The 20,197-nt window shown below is 41.7% G+C and overlaps 1 protein-coding gene across 2 annotated transcripts in view; it reads right to left on the minus strand.

Moving 5' to 3' along the window:
• lingo1a (leucine rich repeat and Ig domain containing 1a) overlaps positions 1-18,601 on the minus strand; it is a 202,998-nt gene extending 184,397 nt beyond the window's left edge. For both annotated transcript variants that reach the window (XM_033635663.2, XM_078167713.1), the window contains exon 1: positions 18,211-18,601. The gene's annotated coding sequence lies outside the window, so the exon portion shown is untranslated. The remainder of the gene's footprint in view (positions 1-18,210) is intronic.
• Between the last annotated feature and the right edge of the window lie 1,596 nt (positions 18,602-20,197).

A 20,197-nucleotide genomic window follows, 5' to 3' on the forward strand; every position in this document is an offset into this window, starting at 1 on the left:
AGATCCATTATCCACACCAAAGCATTTTTCCACATTTCACATTTTTTCACGCCAATCACTTAAAGGTAACATCCACAGTCACATAAACACTGCAGCTCTGACACTTTCAAAGTGACACAAGCTGTCACATCAAGGGACAGAAATTCACTCCTTCCTTTCTCCTCCTTCACCTCCTCTTCTGTCTACTCCTTGAGGGTTTCGTCCACTGTCTGCTCGTGTTGTAACAATTTTTCCACACATTATGTCCCGCCACAACATTCACTTTGAACTGGAAGCATAGTACTGAAGCAAGACACTCTCCAAATGTGGCTTCAAGCTGTCTTTAAAGGCTCGGATTCGCATTGATACCTTATTTGAAGTATTCACTTACATTACTGTGAGACACTTTGGATAAAAGTGACCCAAAAAAAAATGGAATATGTTATGCATATTTTATGATACTGTTGAAATTATAAAAGGTTATACCTACTCTTTCTCTCACACTCTCTCCTGCACACACACACACACACACACACACCAATCCATGGCTGTGTCCTCCCATACAGTGAGAGCCAGATTAAGAGCAAAGAGGGGGCACTTCGATTACAGCAGTAAAATGACCCGCTTCACACAAAGTTCACCTCATTTTGGTTGCAAATTAAATGTCGGCTTTGGTTTAGAGTGCTGAGCAGGTAGCCTCGCAGAATACCAATATGCTGCGGCCATTCCTCTGCATCAACTTTCTAACCCTATAGGGTTGTTTAATGAAATCAATTCGATGGAAGTTTTAACTTTCAGTATATATTCATTTCAATCAAACAGACAGTGTGATCATAAAGAGAAAGAACTGTAAGTGCTGAACAATTTAAATTCTCACAGCAGGACGACACATTCCCATCTCATCAGCTTCAATTAGACTGTGGCCTCAATCATATTAACACTACATCATCATCATTAGTGGCTTGACCTCCGGTGTAATCACAGCATACTGTACGCCATTTAAGCAACATGGTCGGTGCTTCTTTCCAACGCATATTAGAGTGTGGGTAAATACATGTTTAATCTACTGTAGGTAGCTTCTGGGTGAATTAAATCCCTAAACCTGACAGTGTAACTATGACAGCATCACACTCTTCTTGGCAGTGATGGGCCAGTAGTGTAACGAATTACTCATCAACTTTCACCAGTAATATTACAGTTAGCCCAAAAACAAATAACTTGTCACAACCTACAACCTGTTTAGTCAAACCATCTACTGATTTAAAATACAACAATCAGTCACATCCTTGGATGATTTTCATAGTCCCCACGCATGCACATCACGTAGCAGCAAGCTAGCATGGAAGATGAAAATGCTAACATTAAGCAGCAGCTGAAAACATTCCCTCGACAAGATGGCAAGACCAGTGTTGTTCCAGGTAGTGGTACTAAAAGTGCTTTCACACCTGCCCTGTTTGGTTCGGTTTGATTGATCTCAAGTTCTGTTGCCTCCTAAGTGCTGTCTGTTTGGGCAGATGTGAACACAGCAATCGCATTTGGGCGCGCATCAAAAAACCGACCGTGTTCCGACCTGGATCTGAACCAACTGCAGTCACATGACACATTGTTTGGGTTAAACATGAGCATGTTACAGTCCTGGAGGATTATTAACGTGCACCTCCTCCTGTACTGCCTTAATATGCACATTCAGCACATCCAATGCATCAAAACATTGTTTTCTAGTTGGAGCCGCGCCCCGTTTTCAAACTGTATGGTTTGACTAAAATGAACAATGACAGCAATATAGTCCACGATGAGCAGCGCTAAAATCAACCTGCGTAGTTGTCCCTCCATTGTGACATTAGAAAGTGTCACATTTATCTTGCAAGTGTACTCTTCTTCAACCTTTTGTTTACTTCCTGGATTTTTCCCACATGGAAATTCTGACCGATCAAGAGCAGCTTTCTCACACAAGGCATTTGATCTGGTCCGCTTGTAAATGCTGCCGTGAGAACACGAACCAACTCTAGGCAATTATGCAGCTCTGCAACAAAACTGGTCCCTGATGTGGTCCAAAGCAAGACAACTCTAGGTCTGAAAGCAGCCTTAGACTCTTTCCAATGCAGAAAACATACACTAAAACCTCCTGAAACATCCCACCAAGGGTGAGCCCTCCTCAGCTGCAGCACCACTGAATCCGGGACAGCTTAACGAAATATGACCAGATTACAGATACACTACCGAGACGTCCTAAAAGTCAATCGTCTGGAATAATTTCAAAATTTTCTAAAATGATCCCCAAAAAGTCAGTGCCAGATATTAAAAAAGGACCCTGGCATACCACAAATCTACAAAGAGTTCTGAAAATCACCTGAAAACAGCAGTTTTTTTGAGCTATTATGGCTGATGTTAATGCGACCTGCATGCAAACAAAATGGCTAATTGTCACATTTTTTTAGGTGCATTGACAGAAAACTGATACACACACATAGCCAGAAGCATCGATGCCCAATAGCTGGTATTGGGACAGCCCTAGAAGGGAGTAATATGTAAAGAGATAATATGACTTTTCAAAAGTCAAGAACAACAAACAAGAAATGAGTCATAAATTACAATTTGTGAGCAATGAGCCAAACACTGCTTCTTAGAGAACAACACAATGTCACAAGAGTTATCACCCTTTCGTTCTAAAGCCCATCACCTGTGTACTTTTTTTAAATTCTCATGAGAATCATAATGCTTCCCTGAACTAAAAGCAGCTCAGCTCAGTATAAAACTTTCCCAAACCCCTTTACAGACAGATCACGAGCTCACCAGTGCCACTTAGACCTCTGCTCTGACGGTCTTTTCCAATTTGGCTTAAGTGTGGAAAGCTCACCTGAGCCTGGCCCACTTAAGGTCGTTATAGCTGAGGACTGCAGCTACAGGGAGCCTTCTCCTACAGTACCTGAACCTCCTCCATCATAATCTTCTCCCTCAGCCTCTGACAGTGCTTACTCTCCTGATGGAGCAGGTGATGAGTAGCGACACAGTATTAATGTAATGCTATGTAGATTGCTCGTCCCAGGTGGGGATGAAATTCATTCGCAAACACATGCTACCAACATGTGTCATTATGCGCAAGCACACAGCTTTGTGTGCAGTTACCAATAAAATTAGCTGTTTGCATGTATACATATTTCAAAGTAAATCATATTAAATATTCAGAGCAGTCAAGTGCATGCACACGTATATGTACTGCATGTAAACAAGATGAAATAGCCTACTTTTAGTTGGTGCTCAGCAACTACAAACTGCATACATATAACCTAATTTTAGTACCAACTACAGACTGCATAAACTATCAGGCAAATCTCTCCAGAGCCTCCTCCAAAGGAAAAAAAAACAGAGTTGTGAAATCTCAGCCAGGAGAGGAGGATATGACAGACTAGTCTAGACTGTCTGTCATGAAATGTCTCTTGCAGTCTCCCGTAGGGTATCTGGAATGAGAAATTATTATCAAGTGAATAAGGCAAATGTGATGTATACTGTTGAAACATCTCTGAACACAGTGAAAGCCAGTATTGTTGAAAAAGGCTGAGACGGACGAGCACGACTGCTACGAGGTGGAGGCTGACCAAGTGAAAAAAAAGGTTAAGGTTCAAAGCTCTGCACGATGGACACAGGTGTTTTATTTCACCACGGGTAATTAGCCTTCTGCTCAGGTTAAAGCTGAGCTGTGATTGAAATTAAATAACATCAACAAAAAGTCTGTGTAATAACAACACTGATGAAAAGTGAACACTGTCCTGACCCAACAGGTGCAACAAAACTAATGGGAGAGTAAAGGAGATGCATGTCTTTGCACACCCACACAGTCCTGTAAAGAGATCTAATCGGGCACAGTGAGTGAAAACACCTGCGTGGGAGGACCACTGGCGTGTAGAAGCTTCAAACAACTGAAACTTTTCCTAAACCATTTTGGTATCTGGTCACGGATGAAAAAGAAACCATTTGAAAGAGAAAAGGAGACACAACTCACAGTAGAAAACTTTGTCATGAGTTGTTTGAATGACAAACAAGTACAAATGACTCAAATTTAAAACACCTGGAGCCTCATTTATAAAACTCTGCAGAGGATCTGTTGTGGAATAAAGAGACTCAAAACACAAAATTGGACATTTGAGGGTATACTCATGAGGAAGCCAAAGAATGGGCTCATCATGGCAATTTAGAGTGTCTGGCAAACAAGCACTGCTGTTTTCCACCTATGGGTAAATTGTAACTGAGTAGCAGGTGGCACCTTTTATGGTAGCCTCAGCCACCATCATGTGTGAATGGGTGAATGTGACATGTAGTGTAAAAGCGTTTTGAGTGGTTGGAAGACGAGAAAAGCACTATACAAGTCCAGTCCATTTACCATTTATCAAAACAGCTGATGCTGTGTTCTGAAAGTCTTTAATGCTATCTGATGTTATCTTGGTTTTCTACAACCGATGACGATAATTTCATTCCTTAACATGGTTTTACGTAAAAAGGGATTCCATGTATTCGCGCTTAATAGCAAGGAAAGGCAAGACAGACCTCTCTGAATCCTGCCACCTGCCACATCCTGGCATCATCTAGCATTTCAACAGTCCGGCCCTCCTCTGCGCTCCAGGGCTGGGCAATATGATGGTGAGACAGCACTGATGAAATATTGAGTGGTATTTGAATTGAGATGTGTGTTGGCTTGTATATATTTATTTTTTTATTTTTTTTATTTATTTTTTTTTACAATTTACAAGCTCACCAGTGCCACTTAGACACTTTAAGCCATTACTTGTTTTTACAAAAGTTAGGCAAGAACAGATAACACTGCTGGTTTATATGTTTTTGATGAAGCGGATCTATAAGTATTGCATGATATTAAGTGAAATTAAATGTGCGATTGCATCATTAATGAATGCTCTCACATCTCTTCTACAGTCTTGCTTCATTCCAGCACCTCACCCTCTGCATCGCCAGTTGTCCCTGTCTCCAAAATGTGCCTGCACATGGGTCAGATTATCTGTAAACGTATGCACATTTTTAAAATAAATCTCAATCATGCTTAGAAAGTGGCGTATGCACATTTAAAGCCTTTTTATGTGTGTACACAACAGTTATAAATGAGGCCCCAGTGTACGAGAGCAATGCACATTACAAAGGGAGATGAACCTGATTTGTGTCAGTAAAAGACACAGGCCTCTAGTTTACTGGCGCGGCGCAGGGTGGCGCAGGGTGGCGAACCCCGCGTAGAGCTAGTTTCGAGCAGTGCAACCCGAGGCGCACTCGATTTGGCAGTTTGGCAGACCAAGGTGCGCTGAGATGGGTGTGTCGGCGCAGCAGGGGGAGGTGTCGACAGATCCAGTTTGGCGAAGTGACAGTTTCGTGCCAAAAGGCTTCGCCAAAGGTGCGCTAAAAGCTCGCCATCTGAAACCAGGTCTACTGTCAGCGCAGGCGGAGCACAGCCGGTGTAAGTCAAAGTTTGGCTGACCGGCGGACAGTGCGCACACGTCACCAAAACCTCACAGGCAAGTTTCCAGAATATCAGGCACATTAACGATGCAATAAATACCCAAAAAAACACTATTCAATGCAACTATCTGCAATCAGCACATAAATGTATCTCTATATCGACTGTCCCGTCACATCTGATGTCAGATCAAAGGGGATTGGCACCGTTTGGCACATTTGGCACGCTTAATGGAAACCCAACCTGATTTGATTAACACAAATGAGTTCACATCCCTCTCAGCCAGCCACAAACAGCCACAGCATCAGATAGGGAGTATATATTCAGCATCTGTCATCTTAGAAAAGTCAAAAGAAAAGAAACAGAGTGAGACTGCGAGAGAGAAAGAGAGAGCGCACGCGCGCACAAGAGAAACGCAACTTGATTTACAATTGTGGTGACCTCCTCCCAGGCTACCTTTGCATCATCAGCCCGTGGAGGTCTGCTCACAGTTCCGTATATTCGGAGCTTGGACCTCCCGGATCAAAACATCAGTTTCCTCCAGGGAGAAGTTTGGCTGTCCGACGCTGCTGCTCTCTTCTGCCATGGCGAATTGAGTAAACTCTCATTACGCCTTTGCGTGGCACATTTAAGGGCGAGGAGAGGGGCTCATTTGATTGGTGTGATGTGTGTAAAACCCACTCCACGCCTTCTCTCCTCCCTCTTTCCGACTTGCGCAGGTAGGAGGGACGGAGGTGGGAAAGAGGAGTAGCTGCGCCAGCATGCACGGTGTGCCAAACTTGCAAAATCCGCCTGGCCACACCCAGTTGGTGAAGCGCAGGTGCGCTGCACCTCCGCCTTGCCCGGTCTGCGAAACTAGAGTGTGTGATGTACTCCTTTAGTCAGCGGCACTACAGTAGCTGGCCATAATGCTTCACTGTACAACATATGAGGTGAATTGAACACACAGGAGGCCAAATTAGCAGACAAGAGCTGTCATAGATGGTTTTTCCAGTCTTTTGTGGTCAGTCCAATGTCCCCACATTTAGGTGCCAACATTCTCATAATGTCAGCAAATGGAGACTTTTCCTGTCATCATATCAATTAGACTATGGCATATTGTTGTATTCTATGTTCAGGAACATGAGGAAGATCACAAGTGGCATTATACAAAGCTGATATATTGCCTGTGCCTTATCCAGCAGAACAATCATACATCAGTGTCACGCATCTCTGAGGACACTGTCTGCATATGAAGTGACCCCACATGGGTTCACAGATGCAATGTTGAGGACCTAGATGCAACACAAACATGCACAGTACATACAATGTACTCTGAATCTCTTTTGTCTGTAATTTTTTGAAGAACATTTTACCATATTTCAAAGAGGCACGGTGTCCACTGGCTTGCTCCAGTATAATTATATGCAAAAGGATGATAAATGTAGCTGAATAATCAGCAGCATTCAGCAAATGAACCAACTGAAAGGCACAGGCCCAGAGCCCCTGTTCTTTTTCCTTGACTCTTAAAGAGTGCCCTCTTAGAATGTGCTCATTAGCATTTATTAGCATTAAAGGATTTTTGTTTATTTATTTAAACCTGGACAGTATTTCACTGAAAGAGACTGCCATGTACAAAAAGGCACAAAATAATTTCAGATGGGAAATGGCCACCAAGATGAGAGTGCACAGCACTGACCAGAATACTAATGATGACAGAGACCTGGTCAGGAAAAGACTAGAAGCTTTTTCTATCACATAAAAACCCTGGACTGTCTGAAACCTGCTGTCTAAAATGCACAAACACAGTGACAGTTATTCAGGCCAGCTCACCTTTTTACATCTGCTATATATGCATTTTTTGCTTCATATCAACTTGAGTTGTTTTACAGCTACAGTGTGTTTCTGTAGGGCTGGTCAGGTCTTTTTATTTTCACTCTTATTACAGCACTGCAGAGTAATTTTCAAACCATCAAGATCAACCATGTCTGCGTTTTCATCTTCTGTTTCAGTGAACCCAGGGATGTTTTGATCATTTTCATGGCACCACAAAAGATAATGTAGCGATGCTCACATTTCCCATCATGCTGGACTGAGTAATTTGTTGTTTGCTGTAAAATTCACTGATTTTTGTTCCACAACTAACTGTCATTTTTGTTGTTAGTGTCGATGGTGTGTCTGTTCAGGACATGATGGTTTTTGCTAGTTATTGTCATTTGTGTGTTAGTTTATAGTTTGCACCATTATAGACTTGTCTACCCCACTTCATGACCCCAGCTAGATTTTCCCACTGAGCTTTTGAGTCTGAGTTACATCTGTTGTATGTCCATCAAGACTAACAGTGTTCAGTGTTCATATCTTAATTATATTACCCAGGTTTCAACATTAACTTTGGCTTTTGGCCCCCTATGGCTGCTAAGTTTTGTCAGCTCTTTTTGTCAGCACTCTTTGAAAATGAATCTCAATAAGATTACCTGTCTAAACAAAAGTTAAATAAATAAAAATCCCCATACTGCACCCTTCGCCAAGACAATGTTACACTTCTACAAACATCCTCATTCATCTGCTCATTTTAGTTCAACATTCCACAAAACTCTTCGCCGGGTAGCCGGGGCTTGAGACTACTTGTGTCCCGTCATCATGGTGACGACAGAAAATGTGTTTGTGATGATCAGGGTTTGTATGTATGTATTACTGGCACACAGCAAATGACAAACTGAATTAGGAGCACCTCTTTGTACTAATATCACTAGGAGAGGAGCCTAGTAGCTGTTAGCTGCTAGCAGTTGGTGGGCTGCAGAGTTCTGCAGTGTGTGGCAGACAGAGCTAACAGTTATCTGAGCTAATAGAGCTAACAGCTAGCCGAGCTAAACACAGCAGGACTGAGAGTTTCTGTTCAGAGAAACATGAAGCATTTAAAGCTATAGTTGGTAATGTTGGAGAGCTAGCAAGATTTGAAAGCAGCATCTCCTCTAAGCTCCACCCCCTCCTCCCCTTCCTGTCAGTGCTCCGTCCAAAGCCACGGCCCCACACAAACTTGAATGCGCATCCTGCAGTAGGATTCAGCAGGGCAGAGGAGAGCCGAGTAAAATAACAAATCCCCCCGAAGCAAACAAATAAATACCTGTCCAACAGAAAGACAGCAACCTCTGCATCACTTTTCAGGCTCTTCAGCTCCCTCAGTTGTCTCCACTGTTCAAAAGCTGCACCGATGTTGATATCTGGTTTGTCCTCTCGCTTTATCCAAAGCCTTTTTCGTCGCAGCATTTTCTGCCTCCGACTTTCTTTTCTCAGCCTGTTTAGTGGGGTGAGCCGTTACAAGTAACGCTGGAAGTGATACTTTTGGCTGCATTTTCTCTGCCATTGTTCAGCAAACTCCTGCTAACTCGGTATTTCTGCTGAGGAGTGTGCTGAATATTTCCGGCAACGGTGACACGTGATGAGTGCACGCAGGGAGGAGGGAGGGAGGGACGGAGGGGGGCTCGGGCAGTATGAGACATGAAGGCATCTGATTGGTTCTTTCCATTCACACTGAATGGCAAGGATTGGTCACAGTTTTTACAGGCCTGCAGCTGCCACAGAGGTCAGATTTTTTTCGTTCCTTTTTCTGAACACATTATGTGTTGACTACTCTCAGGATGGAAGGACTGTGAGAGAATTTATCATATTCACAAAGATATTTTCAGTCCTTTGTGTTAAATTTCCTCCTCTGTAAGCTATTGTATTTGCCTAAGTTTACATCTGGGCCATCAAAGATGTACTCTGGCAAGCAAATTTAGGTGCTTGGTGGCCCGTGGGGCCAGTGCTTAAAATGATTAGTGTCTATCCCTGTTGCCTATTTTGAAAATCAAACTTTTGCAGAGGCTTGTGCTTGTAGGTGATGATCAGGCCTCCCTTGTCAGCAACCTTGTTTACTTTCTGTTTTTACAGTATGTCTCATTCTACAAGCTCAGCTGCTTACTAACAAGCTAATACACACACTTATTTGACCGTGAAAATGGAAACACACAACCATCCTCCTGTTAGATACAACAATCGCACTCTTATGTGTCATTTTAAAAGCCATCCAATTAACCATGTAATTTCCTTGGGCCCTCGTTGGCCGGAGTGATATCAATTCTAATTTTCGACATCTCATTTTATACCTACTGCTAATTTTGATTATGACCTGGCCTTGACATGTAATATCAGTTGAAAAAAAATAAACATGCTTTGATTTTATATTTCATAGATGAGAGTAACGTCCCTTGCTTTCTCCTGCTGCGTTCGTCCAAAAATAGAGCTCTGGGTGCATCATCCATGATAATTAGAAATACTGGCAGCCTGTTTCAGCCTGTGTTTTCACTCTCAACTGACGCTGATCATAGTGGAGACTTCAGTACAGTCAGGACTGGGAAATGATCCAGGAGCAATGTTCGTGGAAGAGGCACCTCTCACCCAGCTGTGCTTATGTAATAGACTAGCTCTTTTGAGCCTGAAATTAATCTAAAACAAATAAATACTATTTTCATGGTTTAATTATATCTTGTTTTAGCATGTTTCCAAGCAAGCTGTGTGTTACAGCTTTGGAAATATTAGTCACAAAGCGGGATTTGTAAGGAGCGTGTGTTCTGGGGCATCAGAGTAACACACACGCTGGGGGCCGAGGGAGAGGTCTCCGCTAAATGTATTATTATTTTTAATTTACCTCCAACTGTGAGTGTGTGTTTGTTTGTGCATGGGTGGAGGGGGTAGGACCAATTTCAAGATTGAAAAGTGATGTCAGCTGGCCAAGAATGCAATATTTTAATAACGCCCGTTTGTAAGTCATCACCATGCTGACTCACTGACATTTACCATTTTCAAAGGCTGTATACTCATGAAGCCTGCATACAGATGGTCTCAGTTTTCTTCACACATTAAGGCCCACATATTGTCTAAAATAGATAACCTTTGGGGAGTGTGAAAAATGTCCTGAACCACATATTGATACGGAATCAAGTGGCACACTGAATTGTCTAACAGGTGTGAAAATCATCGGCACTCACACGCACACCTCATAGATTGTGCGAAAAAAGAAATTGCCTCTGCTGTTTTGTCCCACGCTTTCTGACTAATTCAAATTCAAGGCGGGCTGAGCTGAGCACCATAGTGGAGGAATTAAATTAAGATAAAATGTGTGTTAACTGTCAACTGTTGGACAAAGCTCTTTCATTATAATACTTGCAACTGAGCGGGAGGTTCACCCCAGCATAGTAAAAGGTTTGTTTGCAGTTTGTTGTTTTCAGACACCCAGAGGAAAATACATATTTACCATAAATATCAAGCAGCACTTCTATTAATATTGGGCTATGGCTTTGCATGTGGAAGCTAGCAGTTAAAAACCCCACACAATCTCTTCACTCACATCCGTCGAAAAAAAAACAACCCAGGAGCATCTGGATGAACATTTGGGATTCCTCCAATCTGACCTCCCCCTCAATTTCAGTAGGCGGCTCGCTATGTGTGCCAGCAATCAAAGAGAATCTATTGAGCTTCAACCCAGCAGTATTGTTTGTCCTTTCATTCGGCTGTCAGTAACGGACTGGCACAAACAATTTCGACAAAACTAACAGGTGGGACGAAATGCCAGTGACTTTGTCAATTGAGATTGAAGGGTGATTTAACACCGTGAGGCCAACTCCTCGGGATAAGGCAGAAAGAAATGCATATAATTCTGAGCAGAGCTGTAGTAAAATTCAGGGCTTCTCTTCAGGTGTCTCCCTCCTCACTGTGTACGTACTTCACTCACTCCTTAGCAACACTATCTGCTGTAAGCAGTTTCACTTGGCTGTGTTTTAGTGTCAAAAACTGAAGTGAAAAAGCTGGTGCTTTCTCTGCCTGTACTATTCTAATAAACACAAGCAGCATTGGGTCATGTGACTCCGTTTTGGAGGTATAAATAGAGTACAGGAAGTACAGACATACATTATCAGCCTGGTCTCACTTCCAGGGCTTAAAATACGCCACTTGGGCAAAGTGCCGTTTAGCATCTGTGTGAGATGCACTGGGCTTTCCACCAACTCTTACATAAACCCATCTGCGTCATTATTTGAAACTAAGAGCAACTGATGTAGTTTGAAACGTGAAAGTCTGCTCAGGGAGGGCGGGAGGGGACATGGACAGGTCCAAAGAACACTGCACTTTGACCCAGGAAATCAGTGTTAGAGACCAACAAACAGCAAAACTGGTTGCACCCACAGCTGAGTATTTCTAAGCAACACACCGCTGCCTTCACAGCCACGTTTGTGGCACTCAAAGCCGGATGTTTTTTGGTGACATCCGCAATCTTTTCCTAACTATGACCAGGTAGGTTTGCTGCCTTAACCTAACCGCTGACCCCTTCTTATCGCCAACCCCATGTCATCTCAGTAATGCCCTGTGCTTCTACCCAAGCAGCAAAATTTGACAAGTAGGAATGAGATCACATTGATATTATCCAAGTGCATCAAAGTGCATTTAAGAGAAATGATCTCTACACAAAAATCAATAAATCAAAGGCCAGGCTTTATTAGAGGGAAATTAAATGAGATAATTCAGATTTATGCTGGATTTATTATTCTGTGTCAAATTGACGCCATACCCTACGCTGCAGCTTTCTCAGAACTACACATCGCGATGACACAGACCTCCTGTCTATTTTTGTAAGCTAAAACCATTTCCCTCAGTGGAAACAAAGCTTTTAATTACTTTAATTTCACAGATAAGAAACAATAATTTGTGAATACAATAAAGCCTCCACAAAAATAGCATTTTAAGTCTTGTGTGTGATTTATCCTGGCTTCATATGAGCAGAGGAAATCTGCACTAGTCGCTAGGCTAATTTATACAATGTAAAATGCCATAGGCTTGTGCTAATAACATTAGCATAGTGTATTTGTTTGGAAAATGTGTTTAGTATAAGACTGTTGTTTATTAGTGAACCTTGTGAGTTGTAAAGGAGCCAAATTTTGTAACGTTACCTTTGTTAAATGTTGCTGTTGTCCCTGGCTTCATATGAGTAGAGGAAAAGTCCCCCAGCCATTTATACAATGTAAAATGCCATAGACTTGTGCTAAAAACATTAGCATGCTGTATTTGCAGGTAAAATGTGTCCAGATAAAGACAATTGCGTTGTCTGTAAATGTTGCAAATTATAGTGACGCCACTTTGTGTTTGAAGTTGTTGCTATCAAGTCATGTTTAATGTGTGTTTAATGTGTGTTTAATGTGTGTTTTGAATCAACTCAACTTTACAGCACTTCACAGAAACCCTTAAGCTGACTAGTGGTTTGGAGGTGTAACTGCAGAGTGACACGGACACAACCGCACAAGTATAAATGTTCACGATGGCGAAGGAGACATGCGTAGCCTCTGCATAGAGTCAACACACAAGTATAAATCCTGCTTTAGACGAGACCTAGTCATCATGCCATATTTGTAAACAGGCTTGTCCATGTTCTAGCTCTCTGATTATTCACTGCAAACAAATAATACAAATGGTGATGAGCTACTTTTTTTTTTTATTTGTCTGTATACGCTTTCACAGCCAACAGTCATTGTATATCCTCTAATACTTAGAGTGGATGGATGAGTTGGCAAAGTGTGCAACTTTTTGTCTCTCATGTCAGGCATCATAAAAAAAACAGAAAAAAAGTCTGATGATTGTGGAATTAGTGAATTTGTTTCTCTGAGTCAGTGATAACATTAAATATGTCTTCCTTCATAAATAATGTAGGGCCCATATTGGCCAATCAGTAACTAATATGTTCCCTTGTAACTGTAGCACTCCTCCTGGGCCACTCATTGTAATTCTGAAATGCTGCAGTGCAGTTGCAAAAGCCTTCATTTCCCTAAATTCCCTCTAATCTAATCAGTGGCGTCAGAGATTTTGCACATGTCACATGGATAACCAAACAAACCATCCTGAAGTTTAGCCACTGGTTTATTTTCATTAATGAATAGATGAGTAAATTAATGCAGATTCATAATCCTTTGCCCTATTTCATCATGAACAAGAACAAAAGTCTGAATAACATTTGATTTGCTCTTTGAAAGAATTTCCATAGAGGCAGTGTATCCCAAATGAAAACTAGGGCACCAGTGGAGGCATTTGATATGATTCTGTAGAACAACAGAATGCACAAAAGGTCAGGGAGGGTTGAATTCTTTCCTGAGACTGTAACATACAAGAATCACTATTGTGTTGGCCTAGTAATGCCTCCAAATACAGAAGATAAAAGCTGTTCCTGAATTATTTATACAATTTCCAATTTATACCATTTAGATTCGCTCAGCCGGCCGGAAAAAACTAGGCAGGGGAAGTGAACAAATGTTGCTCTCTCATCCAACATCAACAACTGCTGAGTAATGTCCTTAACCCCCAACTGCTGCAGACTACAGCTGCATTTCACTAATCCCAAATGTAAGTGCATGTGAATGTGTGAGTGTGAAGCAAGTTGCTGATTCTGGAAAAGATAACGCATGTTAATATTTGTGGCAGATGTAATAATAAACTCTGACTCATCTTTTTTAGTATTAGATAAAATAGACTTCTGTGATTTGGATGGCTGCTTTTATTTTATGTCTAATAAAAGGAGAAGATAGTGCACTGCAGAATGATTAGAGATGGATCTTATCAGTATCATCCAACTATAATCCCATTTGGATTAAGTCATATAAATGTACACCTTTATTTCTACCAATCAATTTGGGGAAAAAAAAACAACATACAATGTCCCAGCTGTAATTAATACGCATAATCCAGTCTTTTCTTTTACATTAGTCAATTATTTGTTTTACAATCTGTAATACAGTAGATCATGGTATTTTTATTTAAACAACTTTAAAATATATTCATTTATTGTCCTGGTTGATTTTTGAACAACCAAGCAAAGACTCAGGTTATTCAGGCTGCTTGTATTTTGTGTGAGAACAATCTGTGTGGAGTTCCTCAGGGTTTTGTTCTTGGTCCTCCATCATATTAACTGCGTTGGTCAAAATGAGACTATTCTGTTCCCTGCATGCTGTTAATAAAAGGGATCCATTAAAGCCCATGACAGATGCACTGTTATGGAATTGTGATGCTTGTTCATAAAATACACAAAACCAGAAGCCCACGACTGTTAATAATTCATGTCCAACACACAAACTATAAGATCTATATTTGAGATAATTACAGTAAAAGACACTGCACTGGCTTTGTTTGGATATTTTGTACTCCTGTCTACCCCATCTTCAACCAGTGTTTTAGTACTCCAGTGCTTGATCTCCAGTCAAGATCACTTTGGTTAGTCTTAGCCTTGTGTCAAACTTAACCACATTTTTATTCTGTCTTGTCTTGGAATCTTGATTTCAAGACCGGTCAAGACCTAAACTGTGAGGATATTACTAAATTACCTGTGCAAAAAAGGAGTGCTGAATAACTATGGTTAAGTTGATTTTAGTGTCTTTATGTTGCTTGCATTTGTTTGCTCATAGAAAACAAAGGAAAATTCCCATTCATAAAATGCCTTTTGATAATTTTATCAAGACATCTCTCATGGTACACTTGTAAATACACACAAGTTACTTTCTGTGGGCGTTGGGAATGTGGATCTTTAAATCAATTTGAATACTCTGCTTTACGTGTTTTATTGTAAGTTGATCACGCAGTGTGGGAATAAAAACTGATCTGGTCTTAATATTGACCTGATCTCAACCTCCCAAAGTATTAGTCTTGTCTTGGACTCGATACACTCTGGACTTGGTCATGACTTGGTCTCGGTGTAGGTGGTCCTTGCTACAACACTGCCTTCAACCCTAACCTGATCCCACATGCTCATTCCTCATTCAAAGACCCTCTCTTTGACAAGCTTTGTATGTGAAGTTTTTGTTAACACTGTTAGAAAAGAGAAGCTGATTCACCTGTATAGTCCTTTTGTGAGGCAGTCGTTCTAGGTGGACTACATTACAGTGAAATGTGTTTATTAATGAGTTGTTAACCCAGTTTACATTTTTATACTAATAGGACCTCAGTATAATTCATTAAAAAAATAATTGTCCTCCTTCCTGTATCTAAGGCTTATTAGCTGTTAGTTGTGATAAATTTCATCTGGATTTTGAATTAATTAGCAGCGATTAGCTAATCTTTCATCCTGTTTAGGTTGCAGATGGTCATTATCGAGGGGTGCATTAAAGCTTGTTTAATTGAATTTACTTTTAACCATCATAGTGAGCACTATTGAGTTTTACGTTAAGGGATAAAACCCTGGTTATATAGCGTTTTGACTGGGTATTAGCAAAAGGATCAAAACAGCTCTGAAAACATTTTTTACATCAGCTATGTGTTAAATTGTGTCTGCAAGAGACGACATGGGTATGAGAAGCTCATCTGCACAAAACTTAACAATGCTAGCCACCACTACGGACACCATTAGCCCTGAATTGCTGTGACAAATTTGCCAACTTCATTTCATGCATCATGGTAAATCATGAGACCACATCGGTAATAACCATCATTTGCTATAACGGCCTTGAGAATAATTGCCTCGGAGGTTGAGGAAAAATGAGTTGTTAACTTCTCATTTGGTGATGGGCAGTATCAATGGTGCCTGGCTGTGGGTGGAGGAGCATTCATGGGCACTGTGAGTCACTCTCGGATGCAAGTCACCCACTGCATGGCAAGCTTTTACTGCAGCCGAGCAGGATAAAAATGACTCCTGCTAGCCACAGTAAGGCACATCCTGTGTGTATGTATGTGTGTGTATGCCTCAGGGAGAGGAAGAGGGAAAGAGGGAGACATCACTTAATAATTACCAAATAAACCAATCAATTAGCAGAATACCTCTGGTTCAAAAATACGAGGGATCAGCTCTGAATTTAATAGTGATGCATCCTGGGATATCTTCTTGATTCCATCTTTCATCCGCACTAAAACCCTCATGAAAGCTTCACTATGCAAAATCAGATCCTTGTTGTTTATTCAAAACCCTTAAATCCAAGCTGATATTGCATTACTCATTTTCAGCTTGGCTGTAGAAATTAATCAAGAATTAAGACAAAATAAGCAGCGGCCAGATATGTGATACGTTAATGATACAAAACCTTTCAACTCTCTGCATTAAGTCCAATCTGCTTAAATATATGTTTCACTATTATCATTGCCAAAGTGCCAGAAGCCCTGCAATGCAACCACTGTGGCTGCACCTGTATTTCAATATGCATCAGAGCGTCAGCCGACCTTGCCTAAGTGCTGGAAAGGAATTACAAATGAAACAGAAGGAGAAGGTCTACCCAAGGTGGGGTAATTTGATTTATCTTTTATTATTGTTCCATCCTTTGGTGTTATCATGGTTTCTTCTCTGAAATAGGAAATGTGATAAATATTGATGTCCTTTACAGGAAATGCAGCCAGGCATGTGTGAGGTGCAGGCCCGTGGCTTATCTATCATGTTTTCCTTTGAAGACCGTGGAAGCGTGTGTAAAATGACCCCCCTTCCCAAAACCTGAACCCTCGGAAGAGGTTTGCCTGCCTAAAAGCTCTTTCTGAAGCTTGTTAGCGCAACACTCTCTCCTTCGCTGTCCCTTTCGTCCTCTTGTCTCGGGCTTCCTGTCAATCTTCCATTGCTATATCCTCTCGCCTTTGCTCTCTACCCACTTCACCTTCGACTAGCACCTCTCTCCTATTCTCTTCACTGCTTTCAGTGGTACTACCAGCTTCCCCTTTCTCTTTCTTGTGTTCCAGCATCTTTCGCCCCCTTTCGAGTTCATAGAGACAAGAGAGAGAGATGAACAGAGAATTAATAACAAGACAGCAGTAAAGATTAAAGGAAAGAAGCTCATCCAGCATGCAGAGGGGACCAAAATAGCAACATCAACTTTACCTCATGCCTCCAACTGACAAAGTGAAAAAGAAAGTGAAGCAAACACGGAAGGTATATGTGATTAGCATTATGTATTCCTAAAGATAAGAATGATAACGAGCACAGTAAAACTAAATGCCTTCCTCTGCACACATGCCTGTGATCTGCAAGTCAGCCATCTCAAATCAGCGTCAGGTGATCTCTTTACAAGTCAGAGCTGTTGTCAAAAGGCCCTATCAGGTAATCAGACAAATCAACATGGCGGGAAGCTGCAATTTCTCACCCCCACTTCAGCTGAGGAGGAGGTCTCTACAAGAATATGTGTAGGTATGCAGACAAGCATCCAAAGAAGGAAGTCGCACCTTGTCGCATCACACCTACATAGGCACATCGAACACACACACACACACACACACACACACACACTCTGTACAAATTCACACATTCTCATGCTGTGAACAGAAGTCAGCACACACATGACAATGTTAAACGCAGCCATTTCACTTACAGAATCAGAATCTATCTCCTTATTATGACAGAGCACCCTTCTTTCAAAATCCGATACTGTCACTGTCAGGTAGACCATGCAAAGTTGTCTCTAAGGGATGGGAGCTGAAAATAACAGCAGATCAATAGCAAGTAGCAAGTGGAGCATTTTTCCCTCCAGCCTCTGAGAGCATGAGCAACACTGCTGGTGTCTGCACACATTTCTGTTCCCTGCTTCTGTCCCTTCACTCTCACACACTCCCCAGCCAGCCCATCCTCATTTCTCCCCCTCTCCATGTCCTAAATAGCTTGCTGTGCTTCATTTAACTGCCCCCCTATCCCATAATGTGTACTGCTTGCACCTGTCAATAGGTTATGAAAAGTAAATCAGGTACGAAGTGCAAGAAAAGGGGACAGATATACAGAAAGAGAGTGTGAGGGAGAGGAGGAGACAGGAGAGAGATATCCTTACCAGAGCTGTAACGAAGGGAATCCAGAAATTGCTTGCTTCATTCCACGGTGGCTGCTCATTAAATCCAAGATACTGGGGAAAGGATTGAAGATTCCATCGAGATGCTGCCCCGAGAGGAGGAAAATGAGATTCTTTAATAGGAGGATTTGAGGGTGTTGAGAATGAAGAAAATGTGGTAAATATGCATAAGGAGAAGGATCTGATATCCAAGTCCAGAGCACTTCATGAGTCCTTCCCGTCAGCTGCGAAGCCACACGTGTATACACACTGACACATGCGGTTCACACAGCAAGCCACACACATACACACACACACACATGGGGAGGGTGTATCTTCTGTTAGTCTCAGCTAGGCTGAAAGATTGAGGGAGAATGAAGGAGGGATGGAGACAGGGAGAAAGAGAGGCACAGCGGAAGGGAGGGGATCCGGAGAAGGGCAAGTTGGAGGGAGGAGCCGCAGTATGTGATGAGAGATTGAGAGAGGGGAGGGAGGAGGAAGAGGGGAGGAGAGAGTCTCTCCATCCCTCCCCACGTCTCCCTCAATTTGAACTGCGGTGCGATCGGTACAAACATAACAGTGGGAGTTAATGAAATTATTTTTTACCATATCTCCATCTGAAAAGACTGCGGGTGATGTTGAGCAGCTAAACGCAGGGGATGAAAGCGAACAACACGAACGCCGTTACAATCAGATGTGTTTGTGTATCTGAACGCTGAGTAATGCCCCTTCATTGTGCACAAAGCCGAACAGATAAATAAGATGGGAAGATGGCTGAGAAAGATGAGAGAGGGAGGAGGTTGATGCGCTGGGCAGAAAGCCAAGATCTAAACACACCCTGGGTAGGATAGTATATCAACTTGGTGCATAGCAACTAACTTTGCAAACAACTATCAAAGCACCTCATCTAACTGTGGCAACCGCTAGCTCTCATCAGCATCTCCCTGTTATCACATTTAAACAGACATAAACTTAATTGCGAGTCATCATCACAATCTGATATATGCTAATGCTGCCTCTAAATGAGGTCGTGGTTTCTTTGTCAACGAGATGAATTCATATGAACGTGGAAATTTTCTGAAAGCTGCGAGCTCACACAAAGTGTTGATTTTGCTAATGTTTTCAGAAATGCCGGTGGCCGTGGAAGTTTATTTTTTGCTGTATGATAAGTTAATATATTCATTCATTTTAGTAACAAAGGATTTTTCTTCCTAACTTTTTTAGGTCTGAGAAAAATGTTGACATTCCCAACACCCTCATCTTTTTCCTTGTCATTATGCCTTTTCATTTCCTGCATTACTGTAGCTTGCTAAATTGCAGAGATGGGACCAAGTCACACATGTGCAAGTCTCAACTAAGTCTCAAGTCTTAACCTTCAAGTCTCAAGTAAGTCCCAAGTCATTTTTTCTGGGGCAAGTCAAGTCAAGTCAAGTCGCAGGTTATGTCAAGTCAAGTCAAGTCAAGTCAAGTCAAGTCCTGTAATAGGTCAAGTCAAGTCTAAGTCAAGTCACCTTATTATTGTAATTTTACCTGCAGAATCTGATCTTAATAAATTAAAAAGACAATATATAAGTAACTGTCAGTAAACATTGACTTCATCGCTGCAATGTTTACTTTGCAGGGACAACCCCCATGCGTGTGCACACACACACACACACACACACACACGCACACACTAACCAAGGCAGCGGCCAAAATCACCCATTTAGCTCATTTAACCCTGTGTTGCTCGTTCATAAAATGTACAGCCGGTCTTGTGATGAACCGGTCGGAATGTTCGCTCACGTTTTCTGGGGTTAATGTTAGAAAATAAATTAAAAACAAGTTCCACCAAACCGACCCACCCGCCCACCCCACCCCCGTATCGTATAAGCTAACGTTAGCTAACTACCGACTAACCAGATAATATTAGCTAATTGACAAGCACTTACTGGGCAGAATGGCTCTTCAAATGACGAACAAAGTTTGAAGTTGTTGCCTGGCTGTCCGA

The sequence above is a fragment of the Epinephelus lanceolatus genome, chromosome 5 (assembly GCF_041903045.1).
Source record: "Epinephelus lanceolatus isolate andai-2023 chromosome 5, ASM4190304v1, whole genome shotgun sequence".
Taxonomy (NCBI): Eukaryota; Metazoa; Chordata; class Actinopteri; order Perciformes; family Serranidae; genus Epinephelus; species Epinephelus lanceolatus.